This window comes from Ovis aries, chromosome 25 (genome assembly GCF_016772045.2).
Source record: "Ovis aries strain OAR_USU_Benz2616 breed Rambouillet chromosome 25, ARS-UI_Ramb_v3.0, whole genome shotgun sequence".
Taxonomy (NCBI): domain Eukaryota; kingdom Metazoa; phylum Chordata; class Mammalia; order Artiodactyla; family Bovidae; genus Ovis; species Ovis aries.
This window is the reverse complement of record NC_056078.1, coordinates 42004747-42018855: the sequence shown is the minus strand read 5'-3', so window position 1 is coordinate 42018855 and position 14109 is coordinate 42004747. Positions and strand designations below refer to the sequence as shown.

Sequence of the window (14109 nt, the reverse complement as noted above, 5' to 3'; positions counted from 1 at the left end):
AGTATGTGTGTCCAAAAGGGCACATGCAAGGGGTAAAATATTGTATATAAATCACATGTCCACCAAACTGACATGAAAAAACACATATGTGGAGGTGTTCTGTTCAGTTCAGTCTCTCAGTCATGTCCGACTCTTTGTGACCCCATGGACTGCAGCACGCCAGGCTTCCCTGTCCATCACCAACTCCCAGAGCTTACTCAAACTCATGTCCATCGAGTCGGTGATGCCATCCAACCATCTCATCCTCTGTTGTCCCCTTCTCCTCCCACCTTCAATCTTTCCCAGCATCAGGGTCTTTTCAAATGAATCAGTTCTTCGCATCAGGTGGCCAAAGTATTGGAGTTCCAGTTTCAGCATCAGTCCTTTCAATGAATATTCAGGACTGGTTTCCTTTAGGAGGGACTGGTTTAATCTCCTTGCAGTCCAAGGGATTCTCAAGAGTCTTCTCCAACACCACAGTTCAAAAGCATCAAATCTTCGGCGCTCAGCTTTCTTTATAGTCCAGCTCTCATATCCATACATGACTACTGGAAAAATCATAGCTTTGACTAGACAGCTTGAGCAATACATGAACCGTGAACTTCCGGATGTTCAAGCTGGTTTTAGAAAAGGCAGAGGAACCAGAGATCAAATTGCCAACATCCGCTGGATCATGGAAAAAGCATGAAAAATCCAAAAAAAAAAACCCACATCTATTTCTGCTTTATTGACTATGCCAAAGCCTTTGACTGTGTGGATCACAATAAACTGTGGAAAATTCTGAAAGAGATAGGAATACCAGACCACCTGACTTGCCTCTTGAGAAATCTGTATGCAGGTCAAGAAGCAACAGTTAGAACTGGACATGAAACAACAGACTGGTTCCACAGGGGAAAGGAGTATGTCAGGGCTGTATATTGTCACCCTGCTTATTGAATTTATATGCAGAATACATCATGAGAAATGCTGGGCTGGAGGAAGCACAAGCTGGAATCAAGACTGCCAGGAGAAATATCAATAACCTCAGATATGCAGATGACACCACCCATATGGCAGAAAGTGAAGAAGAGCTAAAGAGCCTCTTGATGAAAGTGAAAGAGGAGAGTGAAAAAGTTGGCTTAAAGCTCAACATTCAGAAAACTAAGATCATGGCATCTGGTCCCATCACTTCATGGCTAATAGATGGGGAAACAGTGGAAACAGTGTCAGAATTTATTTTTGGGGGCTCCAAAATCACTGCAGATGGTGACTGCAGCCATGAAATTAAAAGACACTCACTCCTGGGAAGGAAAGTTATGACCAACCTAGACAGTATATTAAAAAGCAGAGACATTACTTTGCCAACAAAGGTCCATCTAGTTAAGGCTATGGTTTTTCCAGTAGTCATGTATGGATGTGAGAATTGGACTATACAGAAAGCTGAGCACAGAAGAATTGATGCTTTTGAACTGTGGTGTTGGAGAAGACTCTTGAGAGTCCCTTGGACTGCAAGGAGATCCAACCAGTCCATCCTAAAGGAGATCAGTCCTGAGCGTCCATTGGAAGGACTGATGTTGAAGCTGAAACTCGAATATTTTGGCCACCTGATGTGAAGAGTTGACTCATTTGAAAAGACCCTGATGCTGGGAATGATTGAGGGCAGGAGGAGAAGGGGACAACAGAGGATGAGATGGTTGGATGGCATCACCGACTCAACGGACATGTGTTTGGGTAAACTCCAGGAGTTGGTAATAGACAGGGAGGCCTGGCATGCTGCGGTCCATGGGGTGGCAAAGAGTCGGACATGACTGAGCGACTGAACTGAACTGAACTGAGAGGGACTTTTGTTGGCAAAGTAATGCCTCTGCTTTTTAATATGCTATCTAGATTGGTCATAACTTTTCTCCCAAGAAGCAAGCATCTTTTCATTTCATGACTGTACTCACCATCTGCAGTGATTTTGGAGCCCAAAATAATAAATATGGAGGTGGAAGGAACACCAATAGAGAAGCTAGAGGCTAAGAGTTTAGGCCCTTCACCTGCTCCTCCTACTGAGGCTGCTGCTCAAAGAGGGTTTCACCAGCATCCCAATCTGATCTGCAGAAACCAGACTAAAACGCCCGACCAGAACCCCGGGCTCCCCAGGCTCCATGAGAGCAACAGAGGGTCTCCAGACAGGAGAGGGCTGAATCAGGCATGATGGGGAAATCATGCTTCAGCCAAGTTCTAGTGGCTGACACAGATGTGGAGCTCTAAATAATAGACTTTAAACGTCTAGAAAAGGGGAACAGTAATGTGACTCTCGAATGGTTACTCCCAGCTGGCATAAGCCAGGCTTGGAGCAGGGAAAGACAAGAGAAAAGGTGATCTCGCAGCAAGGACTAGCGACCACCTTGGTGTGGCCCCCACCCTGTCCAGTTAGCAAGAGTCCCCACCTCCTACATCAGCCAAGGGTGAAAAGTACCAGCAGGTGGGATACAGCAGAACCCTGGGCCCTATCTCCCGTGTTGTATGAGTCAAGAAGAGAAGGAGGCCACTCAGGTTATTTCCAGAAGTTCAAGAATTCCCCTGACGACTAAGATGGGGACTTGATTGGCAGGAATCAGGCAAGTGGGGCGACACCTCCCGTGGCGCTCAACACTTCCTTTTTTTGATTCCACTCCATGCACTCCTGGCCAGCACACACCTCTGTGGGTTTTGCAACAGCAATAAAATATAGGAACTCACAGTGTGCTGGGGAAGGGACCCAGTTTTATATCTCGGTATGTGTACTGACTTCCACATTGCCAAAAATGGCCAGGGAGCAGTTCCCCTGGCCATACCCTCAACGTTTAGCTGTGACAGTAATCACTGTCAACATAAAGATGTGGGCTGGTGAACAAGCAGCCCAGTTCCTGTAACTAGGAGCCTCCTCAGTGAGGGGGTTTATCTGTGGCTTGACATCCACTGGAACGTAAGGAGATGCTGCCTAAGTAAGAATGGCCGTAACTGAATGAGCGTCTAACAGGCCATCAGAGTTCCCTAATCTTAGAAAAGGAAGTATTTTTGTAATCTTTGTAAAGGAAGTATTATTATGTCCATTATACAGATAGGGAGGGCAAGACTCAGAGAAAAACAGGTAGCTTATGTGAAATCAAACTGCTAATAAGTGTTAGAACCAAAGTGAAATGCCGACATTTACTCCAAAGTCCTCAGCTCCTTTCCTCACTCTAGCTTGGCTTGGCACAGTGGCTAACAGTGGTAAAAACAGACCTCAGGGGCAGCTCAGGTACTAGCTGGACACTCTGACTGCCAACACTGCCGGGGTGCTCTGGCTGGTCTTGCAGAGTTGCCACTGACCTTTGGGCATAGGAGGTTTAGCACCACACTGCCATCTGGCCCCCTCACATTGCAGGTGAGCAGGCCCAGAAGAGGACCCTCTGGTTTTGCCATCCCCCCAGGGTAGAGCTGCTCTCTGGGAGCCACAGTTCCCAGGGTTCATTAGCCCTGACACAAGGCGGGCACCCGCTGACCAGTCACTCCTGGACTGACACCAGCAGCACACCCAGTGTTGATCACTCACCCCCCAGGCTAGCCACCAGAGCTGCGGCTCTACTCAGCTTTCTCTGCATGGTGCGTTGTTTGACTGTTAAACATACAAGAGGCAGAGTCATCCCCTGGTCCACACCCTGGTCCACCTCCCAATCAAGGAAGCACTGGGGAGGCAGACGCAGTAGGGCAGGTGCTGGGCAGGGAGGTGCCTGGCTGTGGGGCACAGAAGAGGCTCGCGGCCCAGCCCAGAGAGGGGTGTGCTGGTCTGGGAGGGTGTCTCGGAAGGGACTATACCCGGGCTGGGCACTGAGGGATAAGGAGGAGGTGTATCTGAAGCAAAGCAGATGGACACTCCAGGGAGCATGTGTGTTCAGGGATGTGGGTAGGGTTCAAGGCTGGGGCACAGGGAGCGGGGATGGGGTAAGGGTGGACATGGACATGGCCCTCATCCCAGGCAGTGTCATGGGGCTCTCAGCATGGAGCATCACAGAGCCTGTGGGAACAGGAGGCAGGGAGGAGGATGCTACAGTACAATGTCTGACATGCACCTTTGGAGCAGGAGTCCAGCACGAAGGGCGCAGATGGAAGGAGCTGGTACTGGGGACGATGGACAGGCAGTGAAGCTGGGAGAAGAGAGCGCTCACAGAAAGAGTCTTGGGAGCGGCAGCACAAGGGAAGGAGGAGACTGCGACAGGCTGGAGAGAATTGTTCCTGGGAAGGGCACACAAAGGGACGAGGGACAACAGACGTGAGGCTGAAACATGGGTGGTTCGTGCCACTGTGGGGGATGCAGGGTAGGAGCAGGGTGGAGAGTGTGGGCAGAGGCTAGGGCACAAAGGTCCCCCTATCCTGAGCTGCCCCATCCCATTCCTCACCCTCTGGACTCCCTGGGGGAGTGACATCTCTGGGGACTTCGAGGCATCCTTATTCTTCTCAGGCCACTTGTTCAGGTGAAAGAGATGAAAGATTTCCAGGATTGGTTAGCTCATACAATCAGCCTGTTTAACTTATTAAATTTCAAGTATTATTTGGTCAGAAAATAAATACAAAAACAGCTCATTAAACTTTCAAACGTACCTTGAGGTATGCATTCCTGACCTGTAAGAAATTAAGCATCTCTTAATTCTCATGGAATTCATTTACTAAAGAAATTCTTTCAAGGATTACACAAACAGACGGAAAGATATATACCATGTTCTTGGATTGGAAGAATCAATATTGTCAAAATGACTATAGTAGCCAAGGCAATCTACAGATTCAACGCGTCTGTGTGTGCTAAGTCACTTTAGTCATGTCCAACTGTTCACAACCCCATGGACTGTAGCCCACCAGGCTCCTCTGTCCATGGAATTTTCCAGACAAGAATACTGGATGGATTGCCATTTCCTACTTCAGAGGATCTTCCCAACTCAGGGACTGAACCCGCATCTCTTGCGTCTCCTGCATCGGCAGGTAAATTCTTTACCACTGTGCCGCCTGGGAAGAAACAGCATATGGTACGGCACAGGAACAGAAATATAGATGAACGGAACACGATAGAAAGCCCAGAAATATACTCATGCACCTACGGTCAATTCATCTGTGACGAAGGCTGCAAGGCCACACAACGGAGAAGAGATGACCTACAGAAGAAAGGGGAGCCTGAGAGTGAAAGTCACGGTGAGCAGACAGGATTTGCGGAGTCAGACGGTAAAAGCCCACATTTTGTGATTCCCAGACCCATCATTCTCACCCAGGACCTTTTGCCTAGAACTGCTGCACTTACCGCTTTTCTCCTTGTGTTGACCTTATTCATGAACACGCTTTCTCCTGCTCATTCCTGCATTTCCTCCTTAAATTTTTATCCATATAAAATGCCACGCTTATTTAATTCATGTTGGGGTGGTATTAAATACACACATCAAAAATGATACTATTCAGACATTTTAAATAGTGTGAGGAAAGACACTTTTCTAGGGAGGGAGGTGGTATTGTAGCCAGGTTTGGGGAGAGGGGTCCCTTCCCACAAGGGGAAGCAGTAGAATCACTCTTCACGGTAACTGCCCTCCCACTCCCGCCCCAGACCCAAGACGGAACCTTGGACCCATTTCAGTTCCCCTGATGTGGTCAGTATGTCACTTATATAATGGAATGCTTCCGAGAGACACGTGCATGCGAGGAAAAACTGAAGTAAAATAACAGACTGTGTGTTCTGATTTTTAAATTTCTTTTGAACGTCTGGATATTTGCCCACCTTCATTGTCCTGGTTCTTTTCTCCCCCTTCGCTCTACCCAATGGCAGCGGTAGCAGCGCGCACAGCTGCTGCGCCTGCGCAGGACGCCCGGCACTCCGGCATCTGCGGAGGAGCCTGGAGCTGCGTGGCTCCATCCTCCCGAGCTTGGGCTGCTGTGCCCTGTCCCGTCACTGCCTTCCGCCATCTTCTAAAGGACGCAGCATGTTATTAGGCCCTGCCTTTAATACACTTGTCTCCCAGCTGCCCCATCCCTACTACCCCCACCCCCGGGACCACCTGGTTTCTGCACCTGGGCCACTCTCAACTTCATCTGGTCCACGCTCAGAGGTCGGGGGAAAGCCCTGTGCGCTCACTGTAGCGTTTCGGCGTGATTAACCTCTGATGTGCTCTGACCGTCCTGTAACAGTTTCTCCGTGTGTGCCTGTTCTTCGTCTTTGACGGCAGATCTCTTTTTACTGTATTTTGTGCATATCCTTTAAAAAACTGACATTGGGGTGCGACTTGGACTATATTCTTAATACTGAAAATACGAAAATCAGCAAGGGTTTCCTGCCCTTTTTTTGTATACTACTTTTTACGTCCAAGCATAGGTTACTTGCAATTGACGTACAAAGTCTTACTGCAGTAAGTGCCTGTCATCATACCATAAATATATTCTATGTTGCCCTTTTCCTTAAATTATGAGATTCAGTAATGGAGAAGGATTCTTGGTCGATTGCCCATAACTGATTCTCTTACTCTCTATGAACAGGATGCTCAGGGCATCTCCATTGTTGCTATGGGCAGGGCTGAGAGGAAAGATCCCCTCGCAACCTTTGTGTCTGCTGTAAATTATCTATGAAGATGACTTTTCAAAAGAAGGATTAGCCATTGGCCAAGAGAGAAGAGCAGTTTTCACACTTCTGCCACACACTGACTGCATCTTTCTAGAAGTGTTCCATCAGCTTTTTAGTGGTAGCTAATGCAAAGCACACAGACTTGAACATCTGGTGGAACTAGGTTCAAATTCCAATCAAGGCATTTAATGTCTGAGGGCAAAGGACTTTACCTCTCTGAGCCTCCATTTTCTCATCTGTAAAATAGGAGTGATGAAACTGGTCTCACTGTGGGGATCAAATGAGATTGGAAATACCAGTGCCCTACCCAATGTCTGGCTTATTGTAAGTACTAAATCCATTCTTCTTATCCTCCATACTTTCTCCTTGGAATTATCTAGGATGAGGGACTTTTCTCTTTTCTAATTTCCCATCCTTCTTGAACCATTTTCCTCATGAAAGTCTTAGCCATGGAACAAGAAGTATCATTTCTCTGAAGGGTGCTTCCCGGCAGAAATATAAAACCAACCACAAATTCAAGCCACATGTGTAATTTTAAATTTGGGGGCAACCACATTTAGAAAGTAAAGACAAATAGGTTAAATTAATTAAATCTCTTTATTTAAATATATTTAAAAATATATTTTATTTAAGGCAATATATCCAAAGTATTATCATTTCAATATATCAGTATTTTCAAGTAAAGATAGTCCATATTCCTCTTATTGTTTGTTTTTAATATCTTTGAAATCGAAGGTGCATTTTATAACTTACAACACAGCTCAGACTGGCCACTTTTCAGGGATGACTGCAGGCTACTATATTGTATAACATAGGTCTGGACTTTGAGACTTAAGTGTTTAACAGGTATATGAAGGGCTTAGAAATGTTACTCAGAGACATCATCTCCCATGTTAAAGGCAGGGGCATTTTGATAGTTTGCAGGACCCTTGGAGGGAGACAACCAAAGTAAGGCCTTAGTTGTAAATAAAATGGATGTGAGCTCTACAGTGAGGCTCAAGGACCTCTGAGGTGTTCATCTTCCCCCTTCCTCTCCTGCACAAAATATCTCTCCTCCTGAAGCTGAGTCCCCTTAAAATCAAGTTCCTCTGATGAGTTTACCGTTAACCCCTTTATCCAAAACTTTATAAGAAAGATTTTGTCCAGCACCTGTTCCCCTCAGGATTGAAGACTAACAAATGAAAAGGGGAACTGAAACCGAGCAGGACCCTACAGGGCCCTCATGGGTAAAGAAGACCCTCCATGTCCCTCATTTCTTCTTTGTAGCAAAAAAAATAGACTTTAGTCTCCTAAAGCTTCTGCGTGTTCCAAGAAGCAGACTCATGCAGTTAACGATTAGGAAAACAGAGTCACAGGACTCCAAGCTCCCCCACAGAGAAATAGATAACAATCTGATGCATCTCTTTGAGTTGCTCTGTAGCAACTAAGGACCGCCCCCACCCCCAGGTGAAGGATGGTAACCGCATGCTGGGCATGTAGATGTCCCCAGACTGGTTGGAACTAGAAAGCTGATGACTGAGATGTTCCAAACATCACCCATTACCTCACCACCAGCCAATCAGAAGAAGGTTCATGAGCTGATCACATAGCCTAGTACCCTCTCCCTTTGACCTTTTTTTGCCTTTAAAAACCTTGTGCCCCAGCCAGCTAGCAAGTTGAATTTGAGACAAGTCTACAACTCCTATCTTCTAGTCAGCGCCTCCTTGATGAATAAATCTTTCTCTGCACTAAACTCCAATGTTTGTTTGTTTGATGTAACAACAACCCCTCTCCCAAGTGGCCACATGGCCTTGCTTTTCTACCAAAAGGCCACTTGAGGGAGAGGGTGCCAAGAATTCAGTCCTCTGCTTGATGTCTAATAGGCATCTCCATCTTTATATGTTCAAATTGATATTCTGGAATAATCACCACCTTACAAATATGTTCCTTGACAATTCAATTCTCTCTGTTGCTCTAGACTCATCTTTAATTTCTCTTTCCTATACCCAACACTTGCAACACTGTCAAATCTCTCTCAAAAAATATCCAGACTCTCACCACTCTCAGTTCAGTTCAGTTCAGTCACTCAGTTGTGTCCGACTCTGCGACCCCATGAATCACAACATGCCAGGCCTCCCTGTCCATCTCCTGGAGTTTACCTAAACTGATGTCCATCGAGTCAGTGATGCCATCCAGCTGTCTCATCCTCTGTCATCCCCTTCTCCTCCTGCCCCCAATCCCTCCCAGCATCAGAGTCTTTTCCAGTGAGTCAGGTCTTCTCATGAGGTGACCAAAGTACTGGAGCTTCAGCTTTAGCATCACTGCTACTCCTTATCTTTGTTACTATCACTTTGGGGCAAACCACTGTTACCTCCAGCCTGGGTTATAACAACAGCCTCTTAACTGATAATATTTCTTCTTCCTTTGTTACCCACAGAAAGTGATTTTTCTTTAAGGCAGCATGTATCAGCAAGAGTCAAAAAAACATATTTTTGAAGACAAAGGCAATAATATAAAAATCAAACCAATTAGGAATAAATCTAGGCAAAGTATGCACTAATTCTATAAAAGGGACTAACCGTATTCATGAATTGGCAGAGTCATTTTCATAAAGACATAACTTCTCTTCAAATTATATTTCTAATAAATCTGAGCAGAACTTTTTTGTTGAAACTGAGAAGCTGTTTCTAAAATCCATATTAATAAAGAAGGAAACAATATGTCAGGACAGAATGGAAGAATAAGAAAAAATGAGGAGACACTTCCTAGATAACAGAACTTATTATAAGCTTCTGGTTAATAATATTATTTAGTGTTGGCAAAGTGTAGAAAAACAAATTGACAGAAGACAGCCCAAGAACAGACCCACCATACATGCCAACTTGATTTACAACAAAGTTGCTATAGATTAGTGACTAAAGAAGGGCCTTTTTGATTTATGGAGCTAACCCTCCTGGTTATCCATATGGAAAGGACTAAGCAAAATAAAACATTACCCACTACCTCACACCCTACAGAATAATCATTTCTAAGTAGGGCTAAAGACTAAATATGAATGGAAAATTACTTTTTAAATTTAATAATAAAAAAGAATAATTTTATGACTTTACAGTGGAGGAGAATCTCTTAGATAATATTCAGGTATATATCATGAAAGATCATTATGGGTAAATTAAGCTTGTTTGAAACTAAGAAATTCAATCATTAATAGAAATCACAAATAACATAAGGAGACAAGGCACAAACAAGATAAAAGTATTTACAATATACATAGATAACGGAGAATTAACATCAGAATCTGTACTGCATTACAGAAAACCAATAAGATAAAAGACAGACGACCCCATAGAGAAAACGATTTGAACAGGAAAAAGAATTTAGAATGGGCAAGGAGGATATAAACAGATGACCAAACTCAGTATTTCAGAAAATGCAAATTTAAAACACATTTGCTCGGAATCGGTATAAAACTCCAACAAGATCAAATGTCGGTGAAGATGTAAAGCAAGAGAAACTGTTACATATTGCTGATGGGTGGGTAGTGTTACAGTTGACTTGAAAGAGGTTTTGCTATTACCCAATAAGGCTGAAGATTTATATACCCTACAACCCACCAATGCTACTTCTGGGATACGTACCCTACAGACTTCTTGCTCATGCGCCACAGGGTGTATGCACAAAAGAGTCTCCCAGCAGTACTCACTGGTGCTGACAGGACCAAGCAACTTATAAACGAAAAAAACAAACCCCAGGAGTATCCCAGCGCCCGCTGGCAGTATACCGGGAGAGTACACTGAGGTGTATTCGTGCATGACAGAATATTACCCAGCAGTAAGAGAGCTCCCCAGGTGGTGGTAGTGGTAAAAGAAGCCACCGGCCAGTGCAAGAGACACGGGTCGCAGGCTTGAGCCCTGGGGTCGGGAAGATCCCCTGGAGGAGGACATAGACGCCCACTCCAGTATCCTTGCCTGGAGAATCCCACGGACAGAGGAGCCCGGCAGGCTGCAGCCCACAGGGCCGCAAAGAGTCAGACAGGACTGAGCGACTTAGCGCGTCCAGCAACGAACAGGAATGCATTAGAGACACATTCAATGATATGAAGAAATACTCTTCTTCATTATTCAAATATTATTCAGGCACATAATTCTGATGAAATTAGCAAATCTTAAAAGAATATTTAATTACTATTGATAAAGTTCAAAACCATGAGAAAGCAAATAACAGATTTAGCAGTTTAAATATACAAGGTCGAATTGAAAGGAAAAGCAGGAGAACAATAAGCTCAAAATTGAGGGCAGTTTTCTCTGAAGAGATGGGGAAGGATGAGCACACAGAGGGCTTCACAGAGGCTGGTGCTTCAAAACAAAACCGAGGTGACAACACTCAGGGCCATCTTCATTCCTTACAGCTTATATATGTCCTCTGCATTCTCCTCTCTATCTGCTCACTATTTCACGGCTTTCCAAGTCGACCTTGGGCAGGAAGGCCCTCCTTGACCTGACCCTGCCCCAGCCCTCTCTGGCCGGGTCACGTGGCGTATTCCTTACCCCCGTCTGCCACTCTGGCCTCCACCAGTCCTCTGCACCTTGGCCTTCTCAGGTCCGCCTGCCAAGAACACAGCTCAGAAACACACTTGGCTCAGGCCTTCCCTTCCTTCAGGCCTCCACTTAGAAGACATGTGCCTTCCTGGGCTTCCTGACCCCCTTCCCCTACCCTCTGCTCTCCAACCCACTGGATCCTGCAGCACCAAGCACCGCCCACCCCTGACCACTGACCTAGCCGTCTTTAGCACAGCCTGGCAGGAAGAGGCTCTCCATAAATATTTGTTGACCAATTAAATGGATGACTATGTAGAAAATCATATTAAAATTAAAACTTTATGGAAAAGGTAACCCGTGAACTTCTTAGTTACCAGAGTAACTCCTCATGGTTCAGAGAGGTTGGGACAAAGGATTGGTTGGGTGTTTTATAAGACGCAATTTTAGGTGGGAAGATAAGCGTTAATTCTTGAACCCCCTTGGACCTGTTGATTCAAAAATACTGATGTTTCTAAGGCTTTAATGTGGTAAATCAGGCGAGGGAAAGACAGCCCCAAGGGGTACCTACTTATCAGACCCCTAGGAGTAACCACAGGGCCAGGTCAGAGCCATCTCTCTTGGTGACCAGTCTGAAGTGACCCCCACTGTTCAGCATCTTTCAGAGGCCCACACAGCAGGTGGACAGAGGAGTCTCGTGGCCAGCCCTCTCACTCCAAATATGGCCCAATCAGGCCCGTATCCAGCCTTTCCTAGGTGTGGCAGGTCATATTCTTTAGCAGAACCCTAAGAAAGGGCTTGACCTGAGGTAGGAGGGTGAGGAACAGTGCTGGAGCCTGGCCCAGCTCAGCAAAGCCCAACAGTGACAGATACCCCAACAGTAAGACATCCCAACAGTGGGACACCCCAGTAGACTCAGACACTGGAGGAGCCCTAAGCATATGTGCCGCCTGTCCTACACACACTTCCTGCTCCTCAGCTTATCACCTCTCCCACATCCACAAACTCAGATCAGGCACGGCGGTCACATGCGCTCCCATGCTCAGCTTTCCAGGAGGCGGCCCGTCGGCTCGACCTGGAAGGCAGGACACACAAGCCCACTTCTATGCTGGCCTGGCATGGCCAAGGACAGGATTGCCTACCTGGAGTGTGTCCGTCAGAGCCTGCAGATGTCAGATGGCATGGGCACCCCCATACCTCCCCCTCAGGCTTAGGGGAAGAGGGCCCAGCTCAGAACCTTCAGTCTTTCACTGTGTTTCACTATGAATCACTGGGTTTCTGCTCATTTCCTGGAGAAAGCAGAAGTGGAGGGTCGGCAGATGCCTGACTCTGCCCACTTCCCAGCCATCAGCAGAGTTGCCTGAGTTCTAACTGGTGACTTGGGCTCTGCAGAAAGGCCACTTGGGGCAGTGTGGTAAGCAGTGCTGGGTGGGGCCAGGGGTGAAGAGAGAAAGCTAGTAAGAGGAGACACAGAGTCAGAGTTCATCCAGCCCTGCGCTGTGGAGCTGCACTTTTCCTCCTTAGCTTGGCGCCGCTTCTCCTCTCTGAGCCTCTGGGAAAATAAAGATAATAATGGTGCTTCACGCTCATGCTTAGCCACTTAGCCATGTCCGACTCTTTGCAACCCCATGGACAGAGGAGCCTGGAAGGATTCTCCAGGCAAGAATACTGGAGTGGGTTGCCATTTCTTTCTCCAAATAATGGTGTTTAGGTGAATTTAACTAGAAGTGTGTCTAGAATACATCTGTGGACATTGCATGAATTCATCTTCCTCCCTAAGGCCCAGAAGGAGCTTCCTACTTGGATTCCCTCCTCCTCCATCCTCAGGACTAACCTGGACCACCCATTAAGGGAGTCCTCAGATGACCAACAGTGAGTAACATTAAAGCAATGATGAAAGAAAAGTTTAAGTAGTAGAATAACATTCTCTAGGATTCAGCATCAAGATTCTTATTCCTTTCGGATTATTATGTTGAATCATCCCATATCATCTCTCCATAGCATCATCCATGTAGGACCAGCCAGTGTGTCCATTCAAACACAATGTCTCTCTGAGTCACATGGGCAAAAGCAGTGGTTAGCATGAATGCCTGATCCTTAAAGATAGCACATCACCTGATTCTAGTTCACAACAAACTGACCATTTATGAGAAACTATTAGTGAGGCAACATCATCTTTTATGAGAGGCAAAAAGGCTCTGAGATGGGTTAAGAGAATGAAAACATTTGTAGTAATATCTCAACTCTTGCCAGTAAGGAATTGACAGTAGGTAGTAATCAAACTTGGAGAAGGCAATGGCACCCCACTCCGGCACTCTTGCCTGGAAAATTCCATGGACGGAGGAGCCTGGAAGGCTGCAGTCCATGGGGTTGCTGAGGGTCGGACACGACTGAGCGACTTCACTTTCACTTTTCACTTTCATGCATTGGAGAAGGAAATGGCAACCCACTCCAGTGCTCTTGCCTGGAGAATCCCAGGGATGGGGGAGCCTGGTGGGCTGCCGTCTCTGGGGTTGCACAGTTGGACACGACTGAAGCGACTTGGCAGCAGCAGCAGCAGTAACCAACCTAGGAGACTTATCCAGCTTAAGTCCTAGTCACATGCCCATGTTCACCTCATGCCCATTCCCCAGCAGGAGTCATAGGTACCAGCATCTCTGCTCAAGTTCTCATTTCTCATTCCACCATTCATGAGCAGAAAGGAAGCTAGAATGACGACTGCAAGGGTTGTAGACAGGATGGGGCATCACAGGTGACCCTGGGGCATGCAAGAGGCGTGTGGAGCAGCTCAAGTATCATCTTGCCAAGCCAGAATGGGCTCCAGGTTTTTTTAGCAGCCAATTAAGATCCATGGTCATACTGTGTGCGAGAGCCATTGTGCTGTAGTGTGCTCCATTATGAAGAAAAGAGTTAACTTTTTCAGCATCTGGTGCAAGACCCTTTCCTAGGGAGATGTCTGCTTTTGTTGACCAAAATGATAAGCAGAATCTAGGCTTCTGGGTAAAAAGTCTGGGTTGAAATTCTCACTGCTACCCA

General features: G+C 46.2%; 1 protein-coding gene across 7 annotated transcripts in view; it reads right to left on the bottom strand.

Annotated features, from left to right (window-relative positions):
• Positions 1-14109, bottom strand: part of WDFY4 (WDFY family member 4) — a 267801-nt gene that overhangs the window by 249186 nt on the left and 4506 nt on the right. For 5 of the 7 annotated variants that reach the window (XM_042241015.2, XM_042241018.2, XM_004021557.6 and 2 more), the window contains exon 1: positions 12216-12356. The exons of 1 other annotated variant lie outside the window; for it this stretch is intronic. The gene's annotated coding sequence lies outside the window, so the exon portion shown is untranslated. Of the gene's footprint in view, positions 1-11085; positions 11212-12215; positions 12357-14109 lie in introns of those variants that run through there. One more of the 7 variants, XM_042241017.2, reaches the window with a different exon arrangement.